This window comes from Periplaneta americana, chromosome 1 (assembly GCF_040183065.1).
Source record: "Periplaneta americana isolate PAMFEO1 chromosome 1, P.americana_PAMFEO1_priV1, whole genome shotgun sequence".
NCBI lineage: Eukaryota > Metazoa > Arthropoda > Insecta > Blattodea > Blattidae > Periplaneta > Periplaneta americana.
In genome coordinates, this window is record NC_091117.1 from 74,398,367 (window position 1) to 74,413,775 (window position 15,409).

The 15,409-nt window shown below is 37.1% G+C and overlaps 1 protein-coding gene across 3 annotated transcripts in view; it reads right to left on the minus strand.

Annotated features, from left to right (window-relative positions):
* Window positions 1–15,409, minus strand: part of Pgant9 (polypeptide N-acetylgalactosaminyltransferase 9) — a 1,578,943-nt gene that overhangs the window by 963,588 nt on the left and 599,946 nt on the right. The window lies entirely within an intron of this gene.

A 15,409-nucleotide genomic window follows, 5' to 3' on the forward strand; every position in this document is an offset into this window, starting at 1 on the left:
CACTGCAAGTATTCTTACTCAAAGTATTTATGGGTCTTCCAGCGGAGGCTTATGATATTCCTACAAAGAATTAATCAAAATGCATCAAATAAAGGGAGCGGGCTGGCCATTCAACCGGACCCACTCTTCCGATCCAATGCCCGGGATATGCGAAATTTAAAAATGTTCGTACAGCAAGAGTAATATGTGCTAGTGCTCCGTCCTGTTGCATCCATATCTGCTGATGCACGACAAGCGGCACATTTTATAACCGCTCTGCACTAACTTGTTGCATAAAATTATTGTAAAATAGCCATTCAAACGCGGTGACAGGATCACAGGTTCCTATTCGAAGAACTTTATATAATTAACCTCTATAAGACAATTTAGTGTCAGCAGAAAGTTTCGAATCAGCCGGTAGATCTTAAACTCTCATTACGACTGCCTATAGCCTATTTTCATCTTTCTCATTTTATATTCCAAGTTTCGCTCTACATAGAGCACAGAGCTTCATTAAACTTAAATTTGGCTTCATTTCTTTTACATTCCAACATTCTGTTCATAATTCGAGTACCGTTTACACCATTTAATTTTTTATTGTAACTTTTTATATGGATTAATTTCCTTCTAAGATATGGCTTGACTTTTTGAGAGCTAGATCAGGAACGGATTCTTACACTTAGTGTTTTGGCCAGGTTGAAGAAGGCAATAGAATACATAATGTATTTTGTAATTAAGTGCATGGTTAATTAGAAAATTAGGCTGTATGTCTGTGTATTTTGGCAACAGCGCGTCACTGGCGCTCTTACGAAAGCATACACGCACTCGATATGAACAGCACGTTTCGTCCCTTCGTGACTCCATTCGGGTTGCCAGACGCCCTAATGGCAGGAAATAACAATACGTGTTAATCTTTTTATTTAATTTGAGAGAAGAGCGTACATTTAAAAAAATGCAAGGGGATGAATTATTCCTTATCACTATTAGTTTATCTAATGATGAGAGTAAAAATCAGAATCGTGTGTATAGTCCTAATTCTTATCGAGTAAATCAGTGTTAATATTCAATGATTTTTTTTAAGAAAACTATTTATTTGAGACTAATATTGTATTTGAATTTTTGTTGTACTCTATTAAAGGAATAAGCTGATAAAATATATACAATTACATTTCTTCTGCCCTTTATACAGGGTGTTTCAAAAGTAACGGTAAAATTTAGGGATAAGAAGCGAAAACGAAGAGAAACAAAAAAGTTTAAGTAAACATGAATCAGCAAATTAACCGTTTACGAGATAATGCCGTTTTTTGCAGGTTGGGACGTTAGTGAACCGAGCGCATGGTTGTGATAAAGCAGCAACATTCATGCTACTCTCATCCCCCCATTCCATTCCCTACTAAGTGCGAGACAATATCTAAACAGACGATATGGTGAACGGTGGATAGGTAGAGGAAGACCTGTACCTAGATCACCAGGTTTAAATTCTTTGGATTTTTGTGTATGGGTTTATCAAAAAAGGCTAGTTCACACAACAGCTGTCATAATACCTGAAGAATTGCCGTATCGGATTGTAGATGCCTTCCAGCAAATGAAGAGTGACCCAGGATTCCTCGAGCGCATTCGCGGTTCTTTGCGGAGGAGACTAGACAGATGCATTCAAGTGTATGGTTAGCATTTTGAACACCTGCTGTAAAATTCTTCAGTGAACTTGTTCATACTGTACAGTACGATTATTTAGTCCTGACAGTCGCCGACAATACGCGCCTGGCTCAGGCGAGTCCATTAATTTACGCCAAGGGGTGCTCGGGTTAGTCGCTTGCATTCAGAGCGATCGGAAGTCACGCGTGCGGTAGAGCGGTGTTTCCAGTACAGTTAAGCTGTACTGCGTTTCTTTACTGACTGCTCGCTCTTATCTCTACTCCGGAGTTCTCCCCACTACTCTTATTACTTCTCTTCTTTCGTGTTGCCGAGCTGTTAGGACTAAATAATCGGTCTGTACCTTGTTTATCCATAAACTTCAGTGTTGTTCAAACATAAAAGTTTATATATATGTCCACACCTGTGGAGTAACGGTCAGCGCGTCTGGTCGCGAAACCAGGTGGCCCGGGTTCGAATCCCGGTCGGGGCAAGTTACCTGGTTGAGGTTTTTTCCGGGGTTTTCCCTCAACCCAATACGAGCTAATGCTGGGTAACTTTCGGTGCTGGACCCCGGACTCATTTCACCGGCATTATCACCTTCATATCATTCAGAAGCTAAATAACCTAGATGTTGATACAGCGTCGTAAAATAACCCAATAAAAAAAATAAATAAAAGTTTATTTTGTGTATGTTCAATCACATTTCTGTAGTATTGAAGCCAAACTTATGTATTTTACTGTCTCGTGATTGATAAATTAATAAAATTGTCCTGATTTTGTTGAAATTAGTAGGCCTACTTTCTATTCAGCGGGTCTGAACCAGCACAAAATGGCATTATCTCGTAAACGGTTAATTTGCAGAGCCATGTTTACTGTATCTTTTATTTATTTTTTTTTGCCTCTTTTCTTTTTACTTCTCATCCCTAAATTTTGACCATCACTTTTGAAACATCCTGTATAGACTATGTGATGTCTGTCTTAAGTCCGTCCGACATGTGGCCTAGGTGGCATTTGTGAATCCGACAATGACAGGAAAATTTTATCTATGCCGGTTTAGGATTCTAGTTCATTAATATAGTGTTTTTATGACATTTGTGGCTGCTCAATTTATTTTTAATAAATCATCCTGTCTCAACATTGAAAGAACCAGGTCCCATCCTCAGACAAATACTTGATAAGCCTCATGGCCAGAAGCTCCAAGTCCTTTCTCTATCAGCATCGGAAACCCGTAATACTCCCAAGACTTCACCCAGGTCTATTTTTAACTATTGCAGATGATAGATGAAATGAGGGGGAGGTGAATGTTGGTAGAATAATAGAGGACAAAGACAATACCCGAGAAAAACTCTGATATTGCATTGTCTAACAAAAATTCCTTAGCCGTCTCGCTGGGAATCAAACCCAGGCCGTTTGGATGGAAGACTAGCAAGTTATAGTCGCGTCGCTGTTATTTCCGGCGTGACTACTCCTCTTTGCTTACGCGTTAGGAAATAAAGGCTCTATAAAGTCTAGGTAGGTAGTATCGTTCGCCATTTTTGTTCTTTCGTTGCAGAGCTACCAGACGAGAAATCTATTTGCCGCACCGTTAAACATTATCATGTCGTAGCTCCTATGATAATAAATCAAACGCACTGTAATTGAGCAAACAATTGAGCAGCAAATAACATTCTCGTGTGCTTTCTGCGAACGCCAACAAAAGAGTCAAAATGGCGGGCGATTATATTAAGTATTTATCGAGCCTTAGGAAGTGCATTAGGTCATCATCAGCGAACCACAAGACGCACATGTTTAAATGTAGCCGGGACTTACAGTATAGTGCATGGTTTTTTAACTGGTTTGCTATTCTGACACAACTGATAGGTTTCTTTCCCCTCCTTTTCTACTGTGTTATGTGCTATTGCGCAACCAAAAGCTAGAGCTCAAGTTCTAACGAACAACCTGTAGTCAGATGACAAGATGGCGGCAAGTCAATAATACAAGACTGACAACGGACAAACATCCACATTCTAGCTAGGAATCGATTCCAAGACCTTGGTTTTCACGGAACTTTGTGTTTCCGTGGTTTAATCATTACATATACAGTGGCCGGTATTGCAATAATTTATTATCGAAATTCAAATTACTAAACGGTATGAGAGGAAGAATAAACCACTCGAGAAAGAGCAAACGGTCACCTGTTGCACGATGAAACACAGTGATGTATCGAGGGGCTATACCACAGATGTCACTAGACTGACCCGGAAAATGAGAGTGGAATATCTTGCCTGCATTTCCGGTCATTATAATACCGTACACATTGTAATTTTCTGCAAACTCTATACTTAACTGTATAATTAGAACATTTTAGTATCTCATTTTCGAAGAGAGAAGAGTCTGTTGAGCTATAATAATATTTAATCGAATTCTCCTTCGATTGCTTTCAATTAAGATAAAATTTTGACCTAAATAAATTAAAATCACGGTTTTCTCCGGTTACTCCGATTTCTCTGTGATGTCTCAACAGTTGTCTAACGTGATCATTACCTGGTTGGGTTTTACCGAGGTTTTCCCTAAGCGTAAGACAAATGTAAGGTAATCTATGGCGAATCCTCGACCTCACCCTATCTCGGCAAGAAATTGTGTAACTCTTGACTTGTTCCACATCTGAAATCTTCAATGCCGATGTAAGATCTATGGAACACAATAAGTTAAATTACATTAAATTAAAATCACCATTCATTATGAGTGTAACGTACACCCACCGCCTGTCATGCTCTCTGGATAGTCTCTGACGAACTAAGTGGTCTACGCTTCTCGGTAGTAGTGACATCTATGAGCCACGCTAATTAAGTCGGAGCGAATAACGGCGAAGTTCCAATGTAATTATATCATTAATAAACATAAAAATTTATCTTTTTACGTTCCTTTTATCTATGGTCTAGTCTTCTATATCCCAATCATACATGAGAAGTATATTTCTTGCGCAACGATTTAACGCAGAAAATAATTATAAAGAATGAATGTTTTCCATTGCTGGTAATAAAAGAAGGAAGACACAGCGTTTAAAAGATATGGTCTATTTTCGTCTATCTTCGACTACGGGCGGACAACAAAGTGGGATGAGAAGGGTATCCTACTTGTTGGGACCGTTACAAACAGCTAGATATGCTCGAGTAACTAACGACAGCAGGAGAGTGCGAGGTTTAAGGAAAAGAGTAACAAGACAAATTATATTCTTTACAATACCTAGTAACAGGGACCAGTAACTAGCATAATTTCGTACGCAAAGAACAAGTCTAAAAACTTAAACACATACATACACATACATATATACATACATACATACATACATACATACATACATACATACATACATACATACATACATACATACATACATACATACATACATACATACATACATACATACATACATACATGTCCATATGATCTGAGAACTGTCTTTAAATCAGGAAATGAGAAACGAAGCTTAATTGATCCTACACAAGCAAGTTTCACAAAATTCCATTCAACTTCTCAACAAATTGTATTGCTGAGCAAGAACATAATATTCTTTTAATAAAGGAGAAAAGTACTAGCCATTTTATTGGCTTCAAAGGGAGTTACGACTCAGAGTGGCCTCTAAAACTATTGAAAAAATGCACAAACTGGAAATCATCAACTGAATGCGTAAATGATTCTACAACTTGCTTTGACAGTGTTTCTGTGCTACACGATATGGAAGAGTGATTTCAAGATTTAAGGGAACTGACTGTGGCTTATCTCAAGGACCAGTCTCGAGCATTACTTTATTCAAAATAATGTAAAATAATATACCCTGGGAGGCACATGAATTTTAACGGATGAGAACAATTTTGTTTTATAGTGATTTATTGTATTATTTTAATTTTCACCATCTATTTATAGATATGTACAGTAGTGGCAAAAAAAACCGGATCGACCCTTGTAGCTGATTTAAGAGTCACAGATTCAAATTTTTCTAGTTACAAAACACATCCATCTTTTATAATTTATTAATTGTAACAATGAAATTTATTGCATTTGTTCGATTCTTACCGTCTTTTGTTTCCTTCAGTGCCTGAAACTTACAGACGAAAAAACTTTGAGAGTTTTATTTTCATCTGGCATCAATATTACATTTCTACCTCTATTCGACAAAAATAACTGCGTATTTTTACTTTAAATAGCAGTACATATCTCTGGCTTCACTATCCATATTGAAATTACCACAGTTTGACACAGTACACAGCACAGGATTCTTTTGTATCAGCTACAAGGGTCAGTCCGGTTTTTTTGCCACTACTGTACATAAACAGGCTCTGCACAGTTACTACTTTAAAACAAGTTTTCATAATTAATTTCTAAAATCTTGCATTAGAGATGGTAATACATGGAGAGAGAAAAAATAAATATTTCTGAAAGAACATAAGCTAAACATCAGGACAGAAACATATTTTATATATTTCAATATTAACTAATTTTCAATTATGAACATTCACATTTCAATGATGTCAGTAACTTGTCACATTATTTACTCTTAAACTCACTTTCACTACGATAAAATATGACTATTTCTTTTAAAAAGTACAATTTAAGTTTGAAAACTTTGTAAATAGAAGAAAAATACTGAACACTGATTTTACTTTTTGGATGAAAAATATATTATGAAACAGAAAGTATCTGGATTCTAAATGTGTTTTACTTACAGTAATGTGAGAATAATTTTCTGTTACACATAAGGTGACTTTAATAAATGATTAATTTGTTATTAAATCCACGTAACACTATATTTCGTACGTTGAGTACTTTTTTTAGGAGGTTATTTTACGACGCTTTATTAACATCTTAGGTTATTTAGCGTCTGAATGAGATGAAGGTGATAATGCCAGTGAAATGAGTCCGAGGTGCAGTACCGAAAGTTACCCAGCATTTGCTCTCATATTGGGTTGAGGGAAACCTCACCAGGTAACTTGTCCCGACCGGGAATCGAACCTGGTTTCGCGGCCAGACGCGCTAACCGTTACTCCACAGGTGTGGACTCGTTGAGTACTGAAGGTTACTCTCATTGCTCAGCGTCTACAAAGGCACACACACGAAACAGAGCGGGCAGACGGCCTCATTGCAGCCTTTAATATGTCTAACCCGCAGAGCGAAGCTAGTATGAACCATGTACATCTAAGGCCCTTTTCACACTGCGACACCGGTGACGGCCATCATCTCATCAGATGAAAAACTTTCTCTTACTTTACTGTTGTTTTATTTTCTTTTATTTTGGGTATATTTGACAGATTTTAACTGGTAGTAGTATATTATATATTTTAAAATATTATAAAACTGTCACTGGTAAGTTCATCGTTGCTCTTCATGAGCTGTTGGAAAGTATAACAAAGATTACTAGAAATGTTATGTCAACATTTGTGGTTGCTACATGTCAATACTTATTTAGGTACTTACAAATGGCATTTAAGGAACTCGGAGGTTCATTGCCATTCACATAAGCTCGCCACTGGTCCCTATCCTGTGCAAGATTAATCCAGTCCCTATCACCATATCCCACCTCCCTCAAATCCATTTTAATATTATCCTCCCATCTACATCTCGGCCTCCTCAAAGATCTTTTTCCCTCTGGCCTCCCAACTAACACTCCACATGGCCTGCCCATCTCAAACATATGGATTTAATGTTCCTAATTATGTCAGGTGAAGAATACAATGCGTGCAGTTCTGCGTTGTGTAACTTTCTCCATTCTCCTGTAACTTCATCCCTCTTAGCCCCAAATATTTTACTAAGAATCTTATTCTCAAACACCCTTAATCTCTGTTCCTCTCTCAAAGTCAGAGTCTAAGTTTCACAACCATACAGAACAACCGGTAGTATAACTGTTTTATAATTTCTAACTTTCAGACTTTTTGACAGCAGACTAGATGACAAAGCTTCTCAACCGAATAATAACAGGCATTTCCCATATTTATTCTGCGTTTCAGACTTTTTGACAGCAGACTAGATGACAAAGCTTCTCAACCGAATAATAACAGGCATTTCCCATATTTATTCTGCGTTTAATTTCCTCCCGAGTGTAATTTATATTTGTTACTGCTGCTCCAAGATATCTGAATTTCTCCACCTCTTCGAAGAATAAATCTCCAATTTTTATATTTCCATTTCGTACAATATTCTGGTCACGAGTCATAATCATATACTCTGTCTTTTCGGGATTTACTTCCAAACTTATCGCTTTACTTGCATTAAGTAAAATTTCCGTGTTTTCCCTAATCGTTTGTGGATTTTTCTCCTAACATATTTACGTCATCCGCATAGACAAAAAGCAGATGTAACCCGTTCAATTACAAACCCTCCGTGTTATCCTGAACTTTCTAATGGCGATTATAGAGCAAAGTTAAAAGTAAAGGTGATAGTGCATCTCCTTGCTTTAGCCCGCAGTGAATTGGAAATGCTTCAGATAGAAACTGGCCTATACGGACTCTGCTGTAAGTTTCACCGTTACGCGTTTTAATTAATCGAACTAGGTTCTTGGGAATATCAAATTCAATAAGAATATTATACAAAATTTCTCTCTTAACCGAGTCATATGCCTTTTTTATATCTATGAATAAGGATACTGTTGTACCCTTATAATCCCATTTTTTCTCCAATATCTGCAGAATACAAAACAATCTTATCAATAGTCGATCTATTACGCCTAAAAACTGCACTGATGATCCCCAATAATTTCATCTACATATGGAGTTAATGTTCTCAAAAGAATATTGGACAAAATTTTGTACAACGTCAACAAAAGTGACATTCCTCGGAATTTACTACAGTTAGTCTTGTTCCCCTTCTTAAAAATAGGTTCAATTATGGACTTCTTCCATTGTTCTGGTACAATTTCCTTTTCCCAAATAGCAGGTACAAGTTTATAAATTTCGCTGGATAATGCACTTCCACCCTCTTGTATTAATTCTACTGGATTTTGATCGATACCTGGAGACTTGTACTTTTTCAGATTTTCTATCGCAATTCCGACTTCAGAAAGTTCAGCAGTTTGTTTTGAACTTCGTCCCGATCATTTCTATTTGGCCTATGTAAATTTAGTAGTTGCCCAAAACAGTTTTTACATCTGTTCAGAATTGAATGAGTGTCTGCAAGCAAGTCACCATTCTCATCCTTGATCACGTTTACCTTTGCCTGATATCCATTCTTAAATTCCTTTATACGGTTATATATATCTCGAATGCTTTTATTTTTACTGTTTGTTAACATTTCATTTAAGTTTATTTTTTTTCTATCATTGTAGTTGTCATGTGTATAGTTGTACTTCCATGCTAAATGTTACGTATTGTTAAATATAACTTTCCATTGTAAATTAATATGGTAACAAATTACAAACCATATTGTCATATATCGTTACTTAGCATCATATGATATGTAATTTATAATTTTTTACGGTGGAAAAGAAAATATGCAAGTTAGGTACAAATTTTGCTTCTTTCATTCATACTTTTCTCATTGAAATCAGGCACAAACTTAGCTATAATTTCTTGCTAAGCATTCGTTTTCACCACTTTATTGCTATAGTTATCGCTTTTGACATCCCAAATAGCAGGTCGACTTTCTATTTCACTTATAAAATCTTCCGTGTTAATCAAATCTAAACTCATGGCTGGATTATGACTAGTTTCACTGTGCTCAGTGAATGTTCTGTTGGCAATCTGCAAGCTGTTTCCTGTGATTTGTGTCCCAGTGTGAAAACTCCAATTCAAAGCAATGTATGTCGGGCAGTGACTGGTCTGGACACAGTGACCCTATCCGACACATGTGTAGAGGGCGAGACACTGCTGGGACACTGTGACTGGGTCAGACATTGCAGTGTCCCGGTATGAACGCTCCAATTCAAACTAATGTATCTCCGTCAGTGACCGTCACCGGTGTCCTAGTGTGAAAAGGCTCTAACTTGTACGCGAAGTAACCACACGCAGGACTCCACTGAGGACTTTGTGTTATGGACTTCAATTCCCCAACAAATCACTAAGATATAAAAAGAAAATGAACACTGCACTGCAGAAGTTGGCTAAAACGTCAGTGAACGAAATATTTGTAGCTATTCAATGAGATGAAAAGAGACGCGGCCAGTACGTCACTGACACGCGCAGCGTTGTTCAGTAGCCGCGTCCCAAGGATTTCAATCACAACACAACAAGAATACCAAGTGCGCGCGATCCTATTCCAAAGGCGTCTGGACAGAATCCTAATAACGGCGGATATTTGTTCCATTCCGGTGAAGGCGACTTATCAGCCTCTTCACCTTCACACCGCTGCTGAGCTGGTGCGTGTTCTCTTTCAAAACGCGAGTTTATTGCTGAAAGCAGAGGGACTTCACCGAAAGGTCAAGTGGGAGGCTGAAAGCATCAATGTTTTAGAGACACAGATAGTTGGGAGGTAGATGAGTTCATAGTTGTTTAGACAGACAGAGAATATAGTCGGGAAGATGAGTAATAGACACCTAAAGTTTAGGTTATACTTAGATGCGTTTGCAACCAATTTTACTGCGATTCTACACAACTTTTGACGTGTAACTGTTTGTGGGTGAGGGTGTACGTACAGAGTTTCGGATATCTAAAAAAGTACAACATTCGAAATCTTTATTGCAGCGGAAACTATAAGAGCTACGTAAATGATTCATTTACAGTTAGAGAGCAGTAAATGTAATATGTAAACCGGTTGTACCAGATGCGTGAGGACCAAGGGGGTGCGGTGAAAATGAGCGTCTTTAGTGACCTCGGCACGTAGCCGTGGTGTGAGTCTGGGCCAATTGTCAGTGTGACTTGAGATACGGAAGCGAGCAGTACCTAGTTCTAGAGCTTAAAGACAACGCTATACAATTTATCTGTGAGTTCAATTACGACAGGTATCAGACAGTTTGTGAGAGTAATAGTGGAAGTTTCAAACATACCCAAGAAATTCAGAGCAAAATAACATCGCAACCGGCGAAATGCACTAAGAGGGGTGGGTGTGGGTACAAGCATTCAGAAAAGGAAGCATAATATTATGACAGAAGTCAAACGGAGAGTACAGGACCCGGCTGAACGTCACAAGCGAGAATGGAAATTCACTAACGGTCTTCCTAATAAAAACTCTATATACAGACTTTTAACTGTCTTATACTTATACAATGAGTAGCTCGTTTATAAGTCATGTGTAAATTCCTTACTAATAATCACTACATACGTCGTGTATAACAGTATAACTGTTACACAGCTACGTCATAGTTTCGTCATTACTTCGTTAAGAAAGGTAATAGAATATCTGAGGTTCTCTATTGCATCCGGTAGAGCGCTCTAGTGTGGCGTGTTAAATATCGATAGTAGAACTGGCTCTAATCGATTATCACACTACATTTTGGTCAAAGAGTACAAGCTACAGCAATATTATTCTAATAATTCTATGATCTTTGGTTTGTTCTTCTGTGGTTACAAGGTAACCATCATCATAAAATGACAGTCGATACGAACAGCTGTTAGAGGGGCTTCATGTATATAACTACTGCAAAGCAATTCCCATTGTATAGTTACAGGCTGTTTATACGTCCATAGCTTATTCACGGTTTATTGGTAACGTTTTCTGTCTCAACTCTGCATAAGTCTCTTATAAAAACTATACACGATTTATTAGTAAGACTCTAAATGTATAGTGGAAACAGAACTTCTATAAATACAGGGGGCTTTGACATGATGTGATATTTAGATATTTCTGTGATTCTGACTTCTCTGTAACTAAGAATAACAAAACAATTTTTAACTAATGGTGAGTAGCCTACTAGACTATTCTTCATCAGTCATCACTCAAATTTTGTATAATCTTCAATAATCTTCAATACAGCTATGCTCCACAATTCATTTTCCCGAAGCTTAGTTAATAATGAAAATAATATTCTCCGGTCATAATTTTACGTTGTTCTAAGCAAAAGTAATAATTATTCCGCCTTTGTCCCAAAAACATGATGCGAGGACATTATCTGCCGATTTTTGAACGTTAATTTCTTTCGGCGTGGGGAGAACCAGAGTGATTTCATTCTTTTTAATTTGACCATATGGATTTACTGTAGCTAAACGTATCACCAAATTCCTAACTAATTATCAAAAACATACTATTTTCCATAGTAATCGCTTTCGCTTTTGCTTATAACGAAAGTCGATATATATATATATATATATATATATATATATATACACATCAATATCATTTATTATATAAACCTATATCTTGTTCGCCTGACAATAACCAACTTTATTCGACAACGAATATTTGAAAAATGTTTCAATGTGATAAGAATTCGAAAAGACCACCTTCTTACTTATTGAAACGGAGCAGTTTTCGCAACTGTCGTGCCTACAAAGTAATGAAATATATGTTGGATCTTTTCGGGTTTAATATTATCTTCATTTTCATTGTAAAATATCTCTGATATCGTTAAATATACCTTTCACTTTCACAAAGACTAAAAAGAAGGAAATAAATTCTTCTTTCTTACATAAATATTAATAGCGAACAATGGGCTTTTCTTCAGCCTGACAATTAGCTATTACATATCCTGGTCTATGTAACACTAAATCTACTTGCTTATACTTCTTAATGTGAATCAACTAGAGAGCAAGAAGAATAAGTGTCAAGATTTCATCTTCAGCAATGCTCTACAAGGATTTAGGAGACAAAACGTAGGTTGTGCCACTTTTTCCCTGACAGGAACAGAGAACCACTGTCCAAGCCACTAATTAGATAAATCTCTTGGTAATGGCTCCCATCCACTGACCGCTTCTAGTACTAAAAGCACGATGTTTAAACAATTCAATTAGTAATTATTACATTAACTTCATGTGGAAGCGACTCATCTCTTTTTTAAATTGATAGTAAAAGCCGCGGGACACTACCTATTCAGCCGATGGAGAGCGACACTGCATTCCCTTGCAAGGCGACATCCACGCACTCCCAGTTTGGGGAAATGGGGGTCACAGAGCTCCTGACTGTGCTGTCAGTGTACACAATACATGTTGTTATACATTGACTATGCGGTTTCAAAATTAAACGGGAGAGAAAATTGCATAACTGACATTCAAAATATCCAGCAAATGCTTAAAAACAGTCAAAATGACTCGTTGAATACCAGACATCCTGAATATAAAGCCCTGATATGGCTTTACTATACATAATATTTTCAGTCACCATATTGCAGACTTTCTTGATTAATAGATGTGTTTGTAGAAAGCAATTTTAGAAGAGGAATTCACGTTTGGAAAGAGTTTTGTTTGCTAGTTATAGCCCAAAATCAATGTCGGAGTCTGAAAACACTAATAATAAATATATGATCAAATCAAGTATTTTTGGAGAAAAACTTTACTCGATGAAAAATCATGGTATTGTTTGTTGCAGCCTCTGTCCTTGCTCCAACAATATTGTACTAGCATCTTTCTCGCTGTCTTAGCAAGAATGAATACAGTGTGGGAATCAATCCACCGGCCCTGGCTGCAGGGGAACATCATTGGAGAAGCTGGGAGTGGGCATGTAGTGGAACTGATAAGAGGTGTTGACAGGCTAAAGGTCTGACCATTCAGCTACAGCAGGGGTTATACAGGTATAGTGATTCGTTACCAGGGGCGGCCAGTGACAAAAATATCGAGTGTGCTACAGCTTGATCATACACATACATGCAACTAATCTAATGTCAAAAATTAAGTTCATACTACGCTCCTTCCTACTGAAACGGGCTGTCTTGGCACCTCTACCATTAACGGTAAGTTCAGGCAAGAGCTTATGTAAAATAATACAGCAATACAGACGGAAGACAATTTTCTTGCATTGCCTGCACCGGGAGTCTAACCACGAACCGATGTATAGACAGTTCGTACACTACCACAGAGTTACCGCGACGGACAATAATTTGTAATATGAAATATATATTGATTTTATATCTAGATTTTTTTCAGATAATTGTAGAGTATAATGAATTTCTCATACAAAACCTATGAATAATGAAATTACTGTTAATTTTCTGAGAAATGTTTACACCTGACGAAATATGTAAAAACATCATAGCTACAGTACGTATCGGTTCCATCAACAGGAAAGACAAACACATGGGCAATTTATCTGCTGCATTCACTACGAAGAGATCTGTAGTTGAGAAGTGTCTAAAGTTAATTCAAAATAACAATTACTAAGAACTTTGTGCAGTTTCTACAGTTAGTATCACAGTAAACTAATTATTTACAGAAGGTAAAACACAAAGAAGAGCAGAAATACTATTAAAGGGTAAAATAAATGAACATATAACGCGACTAATTATGTGTATGATATAACATTTATCATTGAACGAGATATAAACAATAAAATCAAAAGATATAGACAAACAAACAGCTTCATAATAAGAAAGTTTTAAACCTTCAGGCCAGTTTACCATACGCGTGTACGCAGGTCTCTAGGTTAGTTCTGCAGCGGTTTTAAGTACACGTGTACGCATCATGCACGATTGCACAAAACCTTCCACAACTCGTTATCTATTTGAGAAATTTTCATGCGCATTTTTCGAGTGTATTGAAAAGAATTTGTATTTACTGTCAAATGGTTGTATTATGTTTAACCATTTTTAAATTGGAAATAAAAGAGTGACGTCAGCTAAACTTAACTCTACTAGGGAATTTAAATACCGGTTCAGCGCTTAGTAATTGGATTTTTAAATACAGAATTGACGGGTTAATCGACGAAACAAGAAAATAGTTAAATATGCAATAAGAGTGATACCATTATGGGGAAGCATCAGCCGGACAATGAAAATGAAACAAAACAAGAAATTAACACAGGTCAAATATATTTCCTGAAAGGAATCACTGATCATAACCAAACCATATATACAACCATATACAATCATTAATTCCAAAGTCCATGTGTAATAGTTCTCTCATTTGAAAAGAAATTAAAATATACTTTTTCATACGATAAAATAGCGTTTTATTTGGGAAATAGAACTGTACAAACTATGCTGTATGTATGTATGTATGTATGTATGTATGTATGTATGTATGTATGTATGTATGTATGTATGCATTTTTTAATTTTAGTTGGTTATTTAACGACGCTGTATCAACTACTAGGTTATTTAGCGTCGATGAGGTTGGTGAAAGCGAGATGGTATTTGACGAGATGAGGCCGAGGATTTGCCATAAACTATCTGGCATTCAACTTACGGTTGGAGAAAACCTTGCAAAAAACCCAACCAGGTAATCAACCCAAGCGGGGATCAAACTCGCGCCCGAGCGCAACTTCAGACCGGCGGGCAAGCGCCTTAACCGACTGAGCCACGCCGGTGGCTTGTATGTATGTATGTATGTATGCATGCATTTTTTAATTTTAGCTGGTTATTTAACGACGCTGTATCAACTACTAGGTTATTTAGCGTCGATGAGATTGGTGAAAGCGAGATGGTATTTGACGAGATGAAGCCGAGAATTCGCCACAGATTACCTGGCATTCAACTTACGGTTGGGGAAAACCTCGCAAAAAACCCAACCAGGTAATCAACCCAAGCGGGGAACAAACTCGCGCCCGAGCGCAACTTCAGACCGGCGAGAAAGCGCCTTAACCGACTGAGCCACGCCGGTGGCTTGTATGTATGTAGGTATTAATATTTTATTATTTGCAAATAATTACGTATTTAAAGATTTATATATAGACATTTATCATGTATATAAACCTATATATTCTATAGACCTAAGAGAATGAACGGATGAGTGATTGGGTGCCA